The following is an 18,095-nucleotide window of genomic DNA, read 5'->3' on the forward strand; positions in this document are numbered from 1 at the left end:
AGAGGGACCAGCCTGGGAACAGAGGCAGGATCAGAAGAGCCTCTTCCTCTGAGGGGTACTTGAGATGTGCAAAGGGAGGAAAGGAGATGATCGAGAAGAGACAAAGCATCTCCACTTCTACCGGATGACTGAACCTTGTGTAAGGGGCTTAAATTCTAGCTAGTCTGTCTAAAATCTCTGAGTGGTCGCCAATAAATTATAAGCTTTAGCAAGAGTTTAGACTTTTAAGCATTTATTAAGGAGGATAAGAATTTGGTAAAGAGAGAGAGAAAGGCCTAGATTCATCTATCTATTAAAGGGAGAGAACATTTCTAGCTCCCTTCTCCACCTGAGTCCTCAGGAAAAGAGAACGAGTCAGAGCGCCAGCCTTCCCCTTCTTCCTCCCACCAGCCAACGTCACTTCCTGACGCCAAAGAAAAACTGCATGGCCCTGCCCTCAGAGGCCCTCTCCTCATGTTGGAGCTTTCCTACAGTAAGTCTCCAGCAGGTGGCGTTATTCCAATCGTTACACTTGGTACATCTTTCTGTGATTCTATTTCTCTGTGTTTTGCCTTTCCTGCTTCTCATATTTTTTTTTGTTTTGTTTTTTTAGTGAGGCAATGGGGGTTAAGTGACTTGCCCAGGGTCACACAGCTAGTAAGTGTCAAGTGTCTGAGGCTGGATTTGAACTCAGGTCCTCCTGAATCCAAGGCCAGTACTTTATCCACTCCGCCACCTAGCTGCCCCCAAGCTAGCCAAATTTCAACAGTCTGCTCCCTGCCCTGACTCACTCTGCCTGTCAGTTTCTTTTGTATACTAAAGGTGTTGAATCAAGTCCCTTCTGGCTTGAACAGTCTCTGACCCTATGAGTTTTAGATTCTAACAGACTCCACCTAAATTCAGCCTCCATTTCAGTAGGAGTTGAATGAAATTCCCTCAGTGGCAGGAGACTTTCTTTCTCTGCAAAACGAATGGGTTGGACTCATTCTTCCTAAGTTCCCTCTCAACTTTAACTGGATACTTTGAGGGTTTTTCTTGAGGGGGAGTTGTTTTTATGCTGCTCTCTTTTAGCTCCTTCTCTAAAAATGTCCATCTGCGTGCTGGAAGGGTTACATCCCCATCCCAACTCTTTATTGAATGTAAAGACACAACTCATCTAATGAAAGAAGGCAACTTGGTACAGCATAAAGAACACTGTCTCTGGAGTCAGAGGACCTGGGTTCAAATCCTGCGCCCCGAAGTTTGTGACCTTGAGCACGTTAACTAATTTACTTGGACTTCTATTTCTTCATTTGTAAAATGAGGAGGTTGGACCAGATAGCATCTGAAGTCCCTTCCAGTTCTGAATCTATGCTCCTAGGATGCTGATCTCTTTGTCAAAGATAATAAACTTACCTGTTGTTGTTGAGCCATATCCTACTCTTTGTGACCCCATTTGGGGTTTTCTTGGCAAAGATACTGAAATGGTTTGCCATTTGCTTCTCCAAATGGCTCAGTTCCTCGGAGGTGGGGCGGCCTCTTCATCGTAAACCATTAAGTATCCTCCAGTCTTTGTCTTTCCCCCCACTTCCAACACAAGATATCCATCCCTAACCTTCCCCCTCCACTCCCAATAAGAACTAAATATATGCTGATTGACTTGGGTCTGGTGTTTAGTACTTGCCTCAGGTATGACACTTCTTAGTTACAGATATGATGGTGGCACTCTACCAGACACCCTTACAGGGCCTGGGGGTGAAGGGAGGATGGGGAATATAATGGTATTGTTCAATCATCTGTGAACCCTGGCAAATGTTGTAGCTGAGAAGATTTCTGACTTGGCAGACTGTATGATTACCAGAATCAGCAGTCCCCTGGTTAATCAGAATTTCAAAGGGCACTTTTAAAGATGAGAGGGTTATATGTGAGACAGCTATTAGTGAGGTGTTAAAGCCATTTATCCCCTAAGTGAGGAGTCTAGGAGTTTGGCTGAGAACCAAGGGTTTCACATTTTTCTTTCATTCCTACAGAAAACAGTAAAACCTAATTTCTTACAGGTAAGGGCAGAAACCCACAGTCCAGTGGGGGGGCTAGAATGCCATATAAAGTTGGATTTTAAATGTCTAGAATCATAGGATTTAGAACTGAAAGTGACTTTAGAGATCATACAATACACCTTCTCTCTCTGTCTCTGTCTCTCTCACACACATACACACATTTTATAGCTGAGAAATAAGAGGCAGTTGGGTGTGGTGGTACTGTAATTGTTGCTACCAGGGAGCCTGAGTCTGGTGGCTCTATCGAGCTCAGGTGTTCTTGGCTGCAGTTGGATAGGCCAATTGTGTCTCCATGTTAAGTTCAGCATTGATATGATTGATATGAAGAGGGGGAGGGGCAGCAGATTACTTAAGAGGGGGGCAAATTCATCTGAGTTAGAAATGGAGTAGGTCAAAATTCCCATGCCTATCAGACAGTGACCCGACTCTTGTGAATGACCCCTGTATTCAAGCCTGGGTAAGATATGGCGAGAAAGGAAGGAAGGAAGGAAGGAAGGAAGAAGGAAAGGAAAAGAAAAAGGAAGGAAGGAACAGAAGAAGAAAGGAAGAAAGACAAAGGAATGAAAGAACAAAGGAAAAGAGAAAGGAAGGAAGGAATAGAGGAAAAAAAGGAAGAGGAAGAAAAAAAGAAAGAAAAAGTAAGGAAGGAAGGAAGAAGGAAAGAGAAAGAAAACAAACTCAGAAGCTGAAGTAATTTGCTCAAGGTTCTATAGATGTAAATGAGAGAGCTGGGATTCAGACCCTGGACATCTTACTCTAAATTCATCTCTCTTTTCATGAAACCACTTTACGGTGTGGTACAATGCAAAGAACAGGATATGGAGTTAGAAGATCTAGGTTCAAGAGCTGGTTCTGTTACTTGCTCCTACCTGTGGGATCTTGGCAAGTCTCTTAGCCTCTTTAGGACTCAGTTTCCTCTTCTGTAAAGAGTGTGTGTGTGTGTTTGTGTGTGTGTGTGCATCCCTCAGGTCCTGCTCAGATCTACATCCCATGATCCTTTGTATTGGAACTGCGCCTTTTCATTCTAGCTGTTATGAAGGCTCCTTGATATTATTTACAAAAGCCCATATGAGGCAAAGCTCTAGCTTTCTCCCCACATCCCAGAAGAAAAGCTCTAATATGGTAGAAGCAATAATTAAAAACTTCTAAATAATACATATGCATAGACTTGGACAGGATTTCATACATAAATATTAAATATACAACCCGGAGTTTATGACTTACCATAGTGATTTTAGAGTTGGAGGTAAACTTGGAGCTCATTTATTCCACCTCTTCCCTCAATTTACAGATGGGAAAACAGAAGCCCAGAGAAAGAAAATGATTCCTCTTTATGTGGATGGACAGTATGTACCAGAGCCAGCCTTTGAACACAGGTCTCCTCATTTGGTCTTACGACACCTTCACAGATTTAGAATGTCTACTCTTTTTTTTTTTTTGCAGGGCAATGGGGGTTAAGTGACTTGCCCAGGGTCACACAGCTAGTAAGTGTCAAGTGTCTGAGGCCGGATTTGAACTCAGGTACTCCTGAATCCAGGGCCGGTGCTTTATCCGCTGCGCCACCTAGCCACCCCCAAATGTCTACTCTTAATAATGGCTTATTCCCCCCAAATCTTAAAATTTTATAGAGAGTGGAAAGTGGAAAAGTTGTGGGGACATTCACAAGGTGAAATTATGTGAGGAAATAAGGCATTGGAAGAAACACTGTACTGTCCTTTCTCAGAGCAGATGGCCGACTCTTCAAAGAAGTGTATTCTTTCTGAAAACAGTGGGGAATAGATGTGAAGAGGTATTTGATATTGACTTTTATTATTTCTGGGATTAGTTGTATACAGGTGTACTGACTGTTGTTTCAGAACCTAGAACAGACTCTATATGCCTGATACATTTGGAAGATGAGGTTTTGACATTTAGTATTCGTTCTATATGCCTAGGGAAAGATCTAGCATGGAGCTGCTTAAGATTGATTAAGTAGGGGGCAGCTAGGTGGTGCAGTGGATAAAGCACCATCCCTGGATTTAGGAGGACCTGAGTTCAAATCTAGCCTCAGACACTTGACACTTACTAGCTGTGTGACCCTGGGCAAGTCACTTAATCCTCATTTTCCTGAAAAAAAAAAAAAGATTATGTATTAGCCATTCTTATTTGCAGAATGCATTATGATCACTTCTGTGAGTTTACTTTTGCAATGTCCTCTAGACATAAGAGGGACCTCTAGATTTTTGTGGCCAATAGAAAAATAAGTCAAGGGCAAGAAGATGATTCTTAGGTCATGGAACAAGGGATTGATGGCACTGGTGTTCCTATACCCCACCTTGTAAGAAGTTAATACAGGGCAGGGTGGTGGCACAGTGGATAAAGCACTGGTCCTGGATTCAGGAGGACCTGAGTTCAAATCCAGCCTCAGACACTTGACACTTCACTAGCTGTGTGACCCTGGGCAAGTCACTTAACCCTCATTGCTCTGTCCAAAAAAAAGAGAAAGAAGTTAATACATCTCTAGGGATACCTAAGTGACTTGTAATTCAGGTCCTTCATTCCACCACCTCTCTACCCTTGCCCCCACCTTCAGGTCTTTGTTTTCTCTTTTGAAAACCAACATCCTGCAGGCAGTCATCAAAATTTGTTGGTTAATATGGAAAGGGAATGACATATTTTTGGGCCCATTTGATGAGCATTAAAAAACCCTCAAACTGTACCTGGGTATAACATCTGAGAAATAGCATTTAGTTACTCTCAGTGTGTATGAGCCCCAAATGGTGTGAATGGTATTTAAAACCATTTAGTCCCCATGCTGTGCCTTCTGTCGAGTGCAATTGCATTATCTAATGAGTAATCAATGTGCAAGTGACACCTGAGGGTACGAATAGCTAATCCTGAACTAAATTTACCTAGTTGTCTATTTCCATAATTTCTCCATTGTGCTTATTCTTCCATAATGATGAAGCTGTGTGTTGCTGTTCATTAGGACCCGATCTCCTCCCCCAAGGCTGAATGGCATTTCTGGAGACACTAGGTTTGGCATAAGCTATGGGATAGTCTAGGTGGAGTTATCCTCCATAGAAAACCATGCTGGATGCCTCATTCTGGGTCAATTCAATTAAATTCAATGCTTTTCTTGGATACCAGTGTAAAATTAAGGCTGTCCATATTTGATCCTTAGCTCTTCTTACTTATCTATGTGATGATAGCTTAGGAGAGACAGTGTGGTATAGTGGATTGAGAATTGGCCTCAGGTAGGAAGAATTGGGCTCATGTCCTGACTATTACATACTGACTGGGTGGTTCCAGGTGGATCCACTAAGCTTCACAGTGTTACAAGCAATTCTCTAAAACTGGAAGTTGCTAAACATAAACTGATTTATACTGGCTGAATTACCAATAATTCCTTACACCAATGAGATCACAGTTCCAGTTAAAAAAATGATGGATGACAGCATATGCATCCTATGAGGATGGCTTTTTGGTCAATAGTTCATTGATTGGCCAGGCTCAGGAAGGTGAATGGCCTGTAAATGTTCAGCACTCAAATATGAGGGTGGGTGGAGATGAGGAGGGGTGTACTTGTGGAGGATGAAAGATTCAATGGATTCTGGCCCAGGCTGTAATTGTACCATAAGTCCTGCTTAATAAAATGTGTGGGCAATGGCATACTTTATAACAGGAGGCCTTTAAACCTAGAGACAATCAGAAACAGAACAGGAATAATTTGAAACAAGAAGTTATGATTTTTGGCAGAAAAGAGGGACCATCACCCATTTTCTTGTGCAGCCAAGTCTAGATCCTGTTGTCTGAGAGACAAACCAAAAGATTTAAGTTTTCTGGTATGATCTACTCCTCCATCACAAATCTTGAATCCCTTCTTGCATAGAATGGGGATGTAAGAATAAGGAAAGGACAGCAGATGCTACCAGATGGTTGATTCAAATAGAGAATTTACAGAGTTTGAAGAGAATAATGAGTTGGGTTTGGTGATCAGTTAGAAACCACATTAAAATGCAAGATCCTGGAGAACAGGACCTATCCTCTTTTTTTCCTTTTTTGCATCTCCAAGGCTTTAACAAAGTGCTTTGTGTATAGGATATGTTTAATAAATACTTCATTCCATTGCATGTTGTCCTATGTCTAATTAGCTGCTAAGTCTTGTTGATTCCATCTACACAACATCTCCAATATGTTCCACAGGAGGCAGCTAGGTGTCGCTATAGTGCACAGAGCACTGGGCCTGGAGTCGGGACTACCTGAGTTCAAATACAGCCTCAGACACTTACTAGCTGTGTGGGCAAGTTACTCACCTTTGTCTGCCTCACTTTCTTTATCTACAGAGTGGGGATAATAATAGCATCTACTTCTCATGGTTGTTGTAGAGATAAAATGAACTTTTTGCCAAGCACTGCGAATTTTAAAACAATATAAATTTACTAGCTGCTGTTCTCATTTTCTTATTAACTTTCTTCTCATCTGAACTCACATTGCTTCTACCCCTACTTAGGCTCTCATCACCTCTTATGAGGACCACTGTATTAGCTTCCTGGTTGGTCCCCCTGCCCCCGTCCTCCCTTCTCTTCAATCCATTCAGTACAGAGCAGATAAAATCTTCTGAAGGTACAATTCTGATCATGGGACTACCTCACTAAAAACTCCAGAATAAAACCCAAACTCCTTGGCCTGGTATTCAGGACCCTCCACAATCTGGTTCTAATAAATAATTTCAGCCTCATTTCACATTCATTGACATTCATGCTGCTATGGGGAAAAGTTCTCCTTTTGGAAGCCTAATAAAACTCATTCTGCCCACCTTCCAGTATTGTTGTGAGGACCATATGAGAAAATGTATATAAAGTGCTTTGTAAACTGTAAATGCTATATAATAGTGAACTTTTATTATTATCTCAGACTCTGTGCTCTCTCATAGCTTTTAGGAGAAGCTGGAGGCTCCTGAAGTCATTTTTCACAGAAGTTCCATAATTTGCAGAATTTTCATTTCTCACCTGACCAATAATTATCTAGCCTATTGACTTTTAGAGGAAGCTAAAAGGAGCAAGAGGACATCATTGCTCCCTTAGTTTTTCAAATCAGAGAAGACCTTGGCGACTGGGGATAAAGACAAGTTGCTGTCAGATGTGTCATACAAAGACCCCGGTGATCTAATCCAGCCGAACAGAAGAGTCAGCTCTTCTCCAAATCTGACTTTCCATCTCCTGCATTCAGGCTTCTAAAAAGTAGTCTAACATGCTTGGAATATACTTCCTTCTCATCTGTCTGCCTCAGAATCCTTATTTTCTTAAAAGACATAGAATAGTCAGCCAGCCAACAAGCATTAATTTAGTGTTTACTAGGTGCTGAGCACCGTGTAAATAATTTTTTTTTGGTGAGGCAATTAGGGTTAAGTGACTTGCCCAGGGTCACACAGCTAGTAAGTGTCAAGTGTCTGAGGCTGAATTTGAACTCAGGCCCTCCTGAATCCAGGGCCAGTGCTCTATCCACACACCATGTAAATAATTACTGAGGATATAAATAAGGGCAAAAATAATCCATGCCCTCCAGGAGCTCATATTCTAAAGAGCTAAAATAGATATATCTATCTGTTTATCCATACCTACATTCACACACATGTATGTATACATTTATACACACATATACATACACACAGAATTGTTGGAAGGTAAAGCAGCTGGTGAGAATGGGGAAGGCCTTCTATAGAAGATGAGATTTGGTTGAGTCTTGAAGTAAGTCAGGGAAAAAAGAGGTGAAGATGAAGAGGGAAAACATTTCGGGCAGGGTCAACAGCCAGTTCAAATGTACAGAAACTAAAAGTGTAGTGTTATGCGTAAGGAATAGCAAGTAGCTCATTGTGGCCAGATTGTAGAATGTTGTGGTTGGTTAGGTTGTGAAAAAACGTTGAAAGCCGAAAAGATGACCTTATATTTGATCCCAGAATAGGTGTTACAGGGGAAATGGGTGATGGGGGTCCTTAGGTATTCCTCTATAAAGAATTACAACTCTTGCACATAGTCCAATTAGAATAAAATGGTCTTTTATTTGGGAGCTAGAGAAAGTAATGGAGAGAGAAGTTGAAGACTTAACCTCAAAGGAAGGAGATGGCTTAGAAACATTCTCCTCTCAGAACAGAAGAAAGCCCAAAGATTTTATGGAGGATAGATGGGGTGACCACCTGACAATGGAAAGTTCCTTTTGGGGGTGGGGTGGGGAAAGATTCCTGAGAGTCAGGGGAATTATTGTTTAGGAATGGTGGTCCTGACTTCTGGAGTTATCTCAGTCACACCTAATGGACTTTTTTTTTTTTTTTTTTTGTGAGGCAATTGGGGTTGAGTGACTTGCCCAGGGTCACACAGCTAGTAAGTGTTAAGTGTCTGAGGCTGGATTCGAACTTAGGGACTTAGGTACTCCTGAATCCAGGGCCGGTGCTCTATCCACTGCGCCATCTAGCTGCCCCACCTAATGGACTTTTATGATAAAGAGTTTTATCTCCTCTTACTTCTTAGGTGTGTCCCTCTTGATATATAGTTGGCCCCAGTTAAACTTTAATAGTTTCTTAATTCTTTGATGTGTCCTAAGCCCCATGTCATAGGGAACCACTGGATAAGGTCAGATATACACATTTTGGTGAAATCGCTTTGGCTGAAGTCAGGTTGGATTGAAGTGGGGAGAGAATTGAAGCAGGAAGACCGATTAGAAAGCTATTGCAATGTTTCAGGCAAAAAAGTGATGAGAGCTTAGACTAGGGTGGTGGCTGGGAGACATGTCGTTTTTTTTTTTAAAGATACTGCAAGATTTGACAAATTATTGGAGATGTGGTTGAAAGAAGAAAGGAGATAATGATACTGAGATTGTAAACCTAGGTGAGTGGAAAGATGTTGGTATCTTTGACGATAACAGGGAGGTTCAAAAAAGGGATGACTTTTTGGGGAGGGGAAGATAATCAGCTCTATTTCAGACATGTTGAGTTTTAGATGCCTACAGGAATCCATTTTGAGATATCCAAAAGGCAGTGTGTTGCAGTAGTGGATACACAGATCTGGGAATTATCTGCAGAGAAAGGATAATTAAACCCACAGGAGCTGATGAGATCAACATGAGAGAGTATAGAGGGAATCTGTCCCAGGTCAATGCCTCACAGGATGCCTAAAGTCAGTGGATGTAACATGGATCCAACAAAGGATACTGAGGAGAAGTGATCCAGGTCGGAGGAGAAAAGGGGGAATAGTGTTGTGGAAATCTAGAGAAGAGAAAATACCCAGGAGGAAATGATCAACAAAGTAAAACACTGCAGAGAAGTTGAGAAGGATCAACATTGAGAAACAGGCATCGATCTGACAATTAAAATATCAATATTATTATTGGAGAAGTCAGGTTCAGTTGAATGATGAGATTAGAAGCCAGATTGCAGAGGGTGCTACCTCCTCATTGAAATCTTCCCTGATCTGCCTAATTAGTTGCTTCATCTTCTTTCCTGAAATCCCATTATCTGTGTGCATGTTGTACCCTTTTGATAGAATGTGACTTCCTAGCATTTGACATGGTGTATTGAAATAGTAGGTGCTTAATATGAAAAATAACAAAAACAAAATACAGAAAGGGTTAGTGCTTCTGTGAAGAAAGGGCACATCTCTCCTCTTTCTGTCTCTTTCTTCCTCTTTCATGTGTACATGCAATGTGGAAGCTTGGGGATGGGCTATGTTTCCTCTCCCCTCTCTACCATCTTGAAATTTGGTTTATTTGTACCCACTCTAAGTTACCCCATAGAAACTCAGAATATAGACTGTACCTAGGCTTCTACAGATTTTGGTAAGTGTGTGTGTGTGTGTGTGTGTGTGTGTGTGTGTGTATGGTGGTGGTGGGGGGGCAGAGCCAAGATGGCAGAGGAAAGGCAGTAAGATCTCAGAACTCCTGATACAATCACTCCGAAAATCTCCAAATAATGCCATAAGACAATTTCTGGAGCAGCAGAACCCACAAAAGGACGGGCTGAAATCATTTTCCAACCAAAGATGGCTTAGAAGGTCTACTGTGCCAGGGTGGGAGTGGAGCCCAACCCTGCGGTCCTGCCGACACAGATCCAGCCCCAGTCTGGCTGCCCAGATCTGAGTTGCGCCGAGATAGATCCAGATTTTAGTTAAGTGGCTCTCTAGTTAATGTGTAAGCATTTGAAGGAAGAATACTTATTTGGCATAGGAAAGCCTAACTGAGAGAATACAGGATGCACAAAGGACTCCCTGTGGCTCATAAGCAATGAGTTTACTCTTTCTTCCTCTTTGGTGAGCCCTATCTCTACAATCTACCCAGTTCTAAGTTGGAACTCTATCCTAGAAGGGAAATGAATTTGGGCTTTCTAGAGAAGGAACCCCCCCCCCTCCATTTTGGTGGGTCCTATCTTAGTTTCAGGGACCTGTATACTTTTCTAAGCTCCTGAATTCCCACAGATGGAGAAGAACTTGGGGTTGCTAGGGAGATATTGTCGGAATAGCTTTTTTGTGACTCAGGCAATCCCTTGTTGCTTCTCCAGTCCAGAGGTCATGTATGCAATCTTCTTTCCAAAATTAACTGAAGTCCAGTGAGTCTCCTTTTTAGTTCTAGAAAGCTGGATTCTGGGATTCTTGACACCTGTTCAAAGCCTAGGGCTTCAGGAACCCTCTTTACTCCCTAAGAATGTACAGCTATTGATACCACTTAGCCCCAGGGTTCTCTTCTCCACAGCTACCATTTCTTGTCCTGAAATGTCACTGCTGCTTCCCCATGGCTTTGGCTAGGAGCTTGAAGTCCAAAGACTTTGTGCACATTTCCTTCTCCAGTTCATTTTACAGATGAGGAAACTGAGACAAACAGGATTAAGTGACTTACCCAGGGTCACAGAGCTAGTAAGTGTGGCTAGATTTGAACTCTGGTCCTTCTGATTCCAGGGCTGGTGCTCTATCCACTGCTCCACCCAGCTGTACCCCTCCATAAACTCCCCTGATTAACTTTCTACACACACACATGCACACACACATACACACACAGAGGAAGCATCAAGAGAAATGTAAGGTTCTAGGACAGGCACATATAGAACAAAAGGACATAATTATTCCCTCAGTTATTCAAATCAGGCAAGGTCCTAATGAAGAAAAGTTATTGGCAGATATGCCATGTAATGGTTCCAATGATTTAGCAGAGACAGAATGGAGACAGGGAAAGAGAACTCCACTTGCAGTAAGAGCTCCTGTTAGAAATCTGGCTCTGCCCCTTTCTATTTAGAGACCCCCTAGGTGGTGCTGTGAATAAAATACTTGATCTGGAGTCTGGAAGACCTGAGTTCAGATCCAGCCTCAGACACTTGCTAGCTGTGTGACCTTGGGCAAGTTACTTAGACTCTGTCTGCTTCAGTTTTCTCAACTATAAAGTGAGGATAATAATAGTACCTACCTCCCAGAATTGTTGTGAGGACCAAGTAAAACAATATTTATAAAATACTTAGCACTATACCTTGCGTATAGTGGGCACTTAATAAATGCCTGTTTCTTTCCTTGACCTCCTAACCTCCCTCCAGACTTAGGGAAGTCACTTCTCTTCTCTGGGCCTCAATTTCCTGATCAGTAAAGTGATGGATTTGGGCTAGATCATCTTTCAGGTCCCTTCCACTTCTAGTTAGAGGCTGCAATTATTGAATTCTTTAATCACAAAAAGGGCCAAGTAATATTAGCTCCAGCAGAAGTTTTATTTATTTTTTTTTAAAGGGGGGGCATGAGGTCTAGACTACACTATCTGATTCATGTTTTTCCCAAGGCTTATGATTGTGTTCTAAACTCATAGCAAATTCCATCCATCAAAACTTTGTTCTCTCTGGCATTCTGACTTTTGGAGAAATGAGGAAACAGGGAAAGCGAAATGGTCTATTTATTAAATGCGGCCACGGTTGGCCAATTAGAACAACAATAGCCATATAAAAACAATTAAAGCCATTGTTAGGGAGAGGCACTCAAGTGTTACAGAATACCAATGCATAAAATTATTTCAGAATTAAAATAGACATTTTTCTTCCAACATTCATGAAATTATGATATAGCACGCATGTGCACATGTGATTTATAAGTTTGTATTGGGTAGATCCAACACAATGATGTTTGGGGCATGACTGAGAACCTTGGGGACAAATTTACAAGGGGCCTGGAAAAATGATGTTTGTGCAGCGTTAGGGCATACCAGGAAAGGAAGGGCTTGGATGAGTTGGTGAGGGGTGGGGTGAGGTGGATGTGAAAAAGCAATTGGTATACAGTTTTGAAAGCTTGGCCAAGGGACTTCACTCAGAAGTATTACAAGTGATTAATCAGAGGGACAAGAAGATGAAAGGTGTATTGGGGGTGGGTGATGACTGTAGCTTCTGTGTATAGGATGGATGTAAGTATAGAGTTCCCTGAATTAGGCATACTACATAGGAGGCAATTGTAGTTGAAACACAAAGTAGTAAGAACTGAGATCCTGGTCCTATCTATGGAAATAGAAAGGAAGGAATGTATGTGAGGGGCATTATGGGGAACTAATCAGTAGGATTTAGTGATAGATTAGAGATGGCGGCAAAGAAGTGAACTTACTCCAAGGTGACAAGTCTGAGGGACTGGTAGGACAGGCTACAGTTAATGAGGAAATTGGGAAGAGTTGCTGGTCTAGAGGCAGGGCAGTTAAAAACAACAACAATATAGTGGCAGGAACCTATGCTTAAGTAAGTTTTTCTGTAAACAGTATGCTCAGTAAGGCTTTTCCCCTTTATTTGGAGGCTTTGTTAAGAGTAGAATGCATTCCCTTAGAGATGTGACCAAACCATCCTGAACCAATGTTATAGGGCTGATGGTGATTATTTATCTGACACTGAGTTCAACTGATTCAGTTTATATTAGTTCGTAAAGTCCTGAATGGCTTGGATCCAGATTCTGTTAGAAAAGACTTGTGTAAGCTTTGGTTCACGTATCCCTGAGTGAGACCCGAAATAATTTCTGCATCTCCTACCATCTGCAATTTCTACCATCTCCTACCAGCTGTACATGCCTGAAGCCTCCCTCAATCTTCCTTGAGCTCATCAGCCTCCTTCCAACCAACTACGGAATTCATAATTGAGCCCAAGAGAGTATGGCTTGTTCTCACAGCCTAAGGATTTAGTACCAGATAGAGCCTAATCTATCTGTAGGTTAAAATAAATCTAACTTGTCTTTTTCGCATCCCTAGCATTTAGCACATTGACTGACACATAGTAGGCACTTATTAAAATGTTCGTTGACTGACTTCTCTCTTTTTCTCTCTTTCCACTTGTCTTTTCTTTCTTACCTCCATTCCCTCCCCCTCCCTCCAGTGATTCTTTCTCTCTGTGTCTGCCTCTTTCCATTGTTGTATCATCTGCTTCTTTTCACATTGATCCTGACTGTTACTTCTGTGGACACTGCTTGGTTCTTTTTTGTGGCCGTTAAAGCTACAGAGCCTGCTTCTTACCAGCTGTATAACCTTGACCTCTCTGAGTCCCAGTTTCACCATCCATAAAATGGGTAAAGCTTGAGTGTCATGTGACTATGGAATCCTTTGCTGCCACATTCACCCAGGGGTGTTTTAGGTAATTGTAATTATGCATGCATGGTTTGAGATCCTATCCAGGACCAGTATCTGGTATTTTCTACCAACAGACTAGGCAGGAATCATAAATAAAATAGGTAGTAAGGTTTTAAAGAAATTTGGGCAGAGCAGCAAAAATAACATGTAAAAACCAAGCAATAGAATCATTCCCTGTCCTCCATATGCACAAATGCTACAAACACTGAGACAATTCACAGTCCTTCAATTGGACTGAATCTGTAACACCTTTTGCAGCTCTCTCTCCCAACAACAGGCTGTATGTAGGTCATTTCTGTTCCATTCCACTCCAACAACTGCTTTTGCTCCCTGCCTCCACAGCTGCCAACTGTAGCTTTTTTGCCTCTATCATCCTCTGCTGGTGCTTCATCTTCATCAGGAGTTATTTTTCAAACATGACATTGACCTGGCCAACATGCTAGGGGGCTACTCAAGACATTTTTGGCCCTTCTGTTAGCTAGGTTCACTGTCACACTAGGTTGGAACACCAAAGGCAGTTAGATATATGGCATAGTGATAAAGCCTGTGGGGCCGAGTCACAAAGATCTGAGTTCAAATCCAAACTCCAGACATTAGCTGCATGACCCTGAGCAAGTCACTAAACCTCTGTCTAAGTTTCTTCACCTAGAAAATAAAGATGATAATAGTGATTTTTGTTTTATTGTTTGTCCTTCATTCTTCAAGAGGACCTCGATATTGGGGGTGATGTCATAGCTTGCAGTGAATTGGATTTAAGTGAAGGAGGGCTGTGCAAAGTCACCAACCTCACACTCTCCTCCAGAGTCAGCTGGGTCCAGTGGCAAGATATAAATCAGGATGACTGGAGATAGCCCTGGATGTTTTAAGGCAATTGGAGTTAAATGACTTGCCCAGGGTCACAGCTAGTAAGTGTCTGAGGTGAGATTTAATTCAGGTCCTTTCAACTTCAGGGCCAGTGCTCTATCCACTGTGCCACCTAGCTGCCCCCAAACTTTGGTAAGTCTGAAGGAGGCACTTAGGAATCTTTTATTCTTCATTCTTGTTGTTATAGGAGGGAGGTGTGTGGTGGGGAAGGGAAGGGGGAATTCCCTTAATGTGCAAATAATAATACTTGCTTTCCCTACATACATACAGATCCTACATGCAAAGTGCTTTCTAAAATGTGATATAAAATTAAACTTTTATTATTATATCCGACTCTGTTCTCTCTCACAGCTCTTAAGACAAGCCAGAGGCTCCTGAAACCACTTTCCATGGAAGATCCATAACTTGAGGAATTCTCATTTCTCACCTAGGTAATAATTATCCAGTCTACTGACTTTTAAAGAGCTGGGCCAGCTGTATCATTTAGTTTAGTCTGTCATCGTAGGTACAATGCAGCCCTTCTTTAAAAGGTTTATTTTTAAACAGATTCACAACCTTTCTTAAATATTTAAATTGTCTCTGTTTTGACGTTTTTGTCTGTGAGCTCCAAAATCTATGGGTAGAGGATATAGTAATAATAAATAATACAAAAGCCCCCCAAAATAAGTGTCTCTATATAATACTAGGCTCATTGCTTTCTTAAGGTATTAAAAAAAATTTTTTTTCCAAACATGGTATGCATTTTCTTTTAAAAATTAAGGTCAATCATTGTCAGAAATGTTTAGTAAGCCTCACCTGTCTCCTTTGGCTCATGGTGGTTTTTAAAAAAAAAAAATTATGTACAGTGACAAACGAGGAAACAAGTGTCTTTGTGTAAGTTTAGGAGTTGTAAAAGACCTTCGATGCTTTTTTGATTCAAGGGCTTGTCTGGGCCCCTTCCACTGTGAAAGACAAAAACGAAAAGCCGCTGTTTCCTTTGGTTGAGAATACTCATATTTTAATGGGTATGATGTCATGAATTATTAAACTAGCTTAACTTTAAAGCCTAGCAGAAAGAACACATAGTAAAGAATGACCTTCAAAATCTTGAAAAATGGCAACGTTGACTGTGTGCTAGCAGGCTCAAAGATGGATTTTTACTTTAGTTTATATTTATGCAACTGTGAAACTTGGTCCCCTGTTCCCTGAGAAATCCTTTGTGCAGCAGTGTGGAGAAAGTTATTACATTTTAGTACAGAAGAGCTGTAAAGTTTCCTTCCTCATGTCTCACGAAAACTATAGTACAAGCAATTTTTGTACTAGAAGGTGAATGGGCCTTAGAAGTGATATGTAGATTTACACCAAAGACAAAAGGAAGCCATCCCCTTTTTGCTTAAATGAAACTGCTGTCAAGCTCTTGCATGGGATTTATTCAATAACCTATTTTTTTTTTTAATATCATAACAGTGCCTGTGTGCTTCTGATTTAAGGTGAATCAAAGGGAAACTGTGTCCAGGAGGACAAAGATGTTCCGCCAGAGCCACTATAGCATGACCACATGACATGCCCAGAGGCAACCGTAGGGCTATGAGTGCAGCTGCCTGTGGAGACTGCCAAGGAGAGACAGATGATTCTGGGAGAATATCTTTCCTGACTCATTCTCTGGTTATGGGGCCTGTAATTTGCTGCTGAGTAAAATCCTAGAAACCATGAGGGAGATAGGATGTAACTGATCAATTCCATACTGTGGGCCTGCTTGAGGTAGAGTCAGAAGAATAGGGTTTTAGGGTTCAAGTCTTGACTCAGCCACTTGCTACCTGTGGGACCTCAGGAGAATCACTTTAATAGCTCATTTTCTTTGCATTTAGAATGAAGGGTTTGGACAAGATAACCTCTGGGGTCCCTTCCAGCTTGAAATCTGGTGAGCTATGAGGTTGCAACCTTAATTATATTCAGTTTAATTTTATTCAATTTGTTTAAAACAAGTTGAATTGAATAAAGTTTTGGCCCTTGGACCAAAAAAGCTAGTTTCCCTAAATCTTCACATTTTAGCTCATTGCCCTGCCTATTGGAGGCATGGTTCCCTTGTTTTGGGGCAGCTAGGTGGCACAGTGGATATAGTGCCGGGCCTGGATTCAGGAAGACTCATCTTCTGAGGTTCAAGTCCAGCCTCAGATACTTACTAGGTATTTGACCCTGGGGAATTCACTTAACCCTGTTTGCCTCAGTTTCCTCATCTGTAAAATGATCTGGAGAAGGAAATGGCAAACCACTCCAGGATATTTGCCAAGAAAACCCCAAGTGGGGTCACAAAGAGTCAAACATGGCTGAAAAATGACTGAACACTATCATGTTTGGTTCAAGCACCACAGAATCACATAATCTCACAGTTGGAAGGCATTTTAGATACTATTTAATCTGAACTATATCTGAACAAAAATTCTATCTATGATTTACCCACCAAATCCAGCTTTTACTCAAAGATCTCCATTTAGGAAGAAATCCCCCCCACCCTTTTTTTAAACAATCAGTGTTAAGTGATTTGCCCAGGGTCACATAGCTAATAAATGTCTAATACTGGATTTGAACGCAGGTCCTCCTGGCTCCAGGTCAGGTGCTCTTTCTACTGTGTTACCTAGTCACCTCAATTCCCCTTCTTTCTCAGCAGGCCAATTCCACTTTTGTGTAGCTCTCATTGTTAGAAAGTTCTTCCTTGCCTTAAATCTGGATTTGTTTCTATCCAGTTTCTACCTGTTGCTTCTAATTCCTGCTTTCTGAGCCCAAGAAGAACATCTCTCCTCCCTCTTCTGTGTGACAGTTCTTCAAATACTTGAAGGTCACTCTTACATCTTCTCTGAGTTGAACATTCCTGTTTCCTTCAGCTGGAGACCCTTCACTATCCTGGCCTCTTTCCTTGGGATTCTCTTTTATTTAATTCGGCAAGCATTTATTATGCCAGGCATTATGTCAGGTGCTGCAGATACAGAGACAAAAATAGAATACCTCTGCCCTCGAGGAGATTATATTCAGGGTTGAGGTAAGGGGGAGGGAAGAGGAGAGAACAACATTTATACACATAAGTGCATTTAAAATAAATACAAATGAATTTGGGTGAGGTGGAGGAATCACTAGCAACTGGGAGACTCTGAAAAGGCCTCTTGCAGTTTATGGAGCCTTGAATTGAGTTAGAGTTTCCAAGAGGTAGAGATGAGGAAGGGGAACATTTCAGGATTGGTGGGACAGCTTGTGAAACAGGATTGGGGAAGAAGGTAGAATTTTATCTATGGAGAACCTCTGGAAAGCCAGTTTGACTGGAGGGTAGAGAATGTGAGGGAGAGTGATATACAATCAGGCCTGAAAGATAAAGGCTTTAAATGCCAAAGAGATGAATTTATCTTTTATGTTAGAATCAACTGAAACTTCTTAGGTAGGGAGTGGCAAGGTCAAGCCTAAGAGTTAATTCTATCACTTGACAGCTCTGTGGTCTATGAATGGAGAGGGGAGTAATTCGAGGGCTATTCCAATAGTCCAAGTGAAAGGGAATGAGGGCCAGATCCAGGGTGGGTGGTTATGAATTGAGGGAATGGGATGTGAGAGACATTGAGGCAGTAGAATCTACAAGGCTTGTCAACTTCTTGGATAAGG

The sequence above is a fragment of the Dromiciops gliroides genome, chromosome 3 (assembly GCF_019393635.1).
Source record: "Dromiciops gliroides isolate mDroGli1 chromosome 3, mDroGli1.pri, whole genome shotgun sequence".
In the NCBI taxonomy this organism is placed as follows: domain Eukaryota; kingdom Metazoa; phylum Chordata; class Mammalia; order Microbiotheria; family Microbiotheriidae; genus Dromiciops; species Dromiciops gliroides.